The sequence below is a fragment of the Brassica oleracea genome, chromosome C5, assembly GCF_000695525.1.
Source record: "Brassica oleracea var. oleracea cultivar TO1000 chromosome C5, BOL, whole genome shotgun sequence".
Taxonomy (NCBI): Eukaryota; Viridiplantae; Streptophyta; class Magnoliopsida; order Brassicales; family Brassicaceae; genus Brassica; species Brassica oleracea.
The window spans coordinates 24419581-24420738 of record NC_027752.1 but is presented as its reverse complement, the minus strand read 5'-3'; positions in this window follow the sequence as shown (position 1 = coordinate 24420738).

The window sequence follows — 1158 nt, the reverse complement described above, 5'->3', positions numbered from 1 at the left end:
GTACCGACAGCTCTTGTAGCCTAGGTCTTTACTTGTTGTTCACGCTCAAACGCGAATTCGGGAATAAGATCCTCTTATTCTCTTTTTCAGCTTATTTTTATTTTATTCTTTCATATTGATCGTGTCGTGTGTAGCCCAGCAGATAACCGGGACCTTCAAGGAAGGCTAGGTTAATTTGACTTTCCTCCGATTAACAAAACTCGACAGTGTGAATTTCGGTTCCCACAGTTTGGCGCTAAAAGGAGGGGGGGTACGGATCTATCTCTCTCGCAACCACACACGCTCAGTCCAATATGACGACCAACGCTGACAAAGACCCGTAAACTCACGACGGGACTCCCGTCGATGCCAACGCTGATAAAACTCCAGCTGGAAACGTATCAACGGTCACTGCCGACACCGTGATACTAGACCAGATGAAGGAAATGTTTGCCTCCGCTCAAAAAAAAAGTCGGACGAACAAGGATAACTCGTGGCCTCCCTCGCAAAACAGGTGGAAACCTTAACGGCGAAAGCCAGGAGCAAAGCCCCGCGCGGGACCACAAGAGCCCACAGCGGTAGAAGACTTGATTTCGAGACTCCGGACAATCGAGCTGCACAAGCGGACAAGGCTTCCTCAGGCCAAAACCCTGATGAAACGCTCACAGTCAACTGCGGAGAACCTTCCACCTCCTACCAAGAGCAACGACGGAGAAGAAATCAAGCGCATCGACCTGGAGATAAGCGACCAGTCCGATCATTCGGACGAGGGGACCACAAGAGCCCACAGCGGTAGAAGACTTGATTTCGAGACTCCGGACAATCGAGCTGCACAAGCGGACAAGGCTTCCTCAGGCCAAAACCCTGATGAAACGCTCACAGTCAACTGCGGAGAACCTTCCACCTCCTACCAAGAGCAACGACGGAGAAGAAATCAAGCGCATCGACCTGGAGATAAGCGACCAGTCCGATCATTCGGACGAGGGTGCTGACATCCACCCAAGAAGAACGCGAAGCCAGTCCGCTCGGCAGGACGTGTCCTTCGAAAGACCCATGACCGAAGAAGAAGAAAACCTCTATTGGGTAGAACAGGAGGAGCTGGCCGAAAAGCAGGCCATGATCCACCGCAGCAAACACAGACAAGCTCGCAAGGCTGCCAGAAATCCTGATGAGATCCAT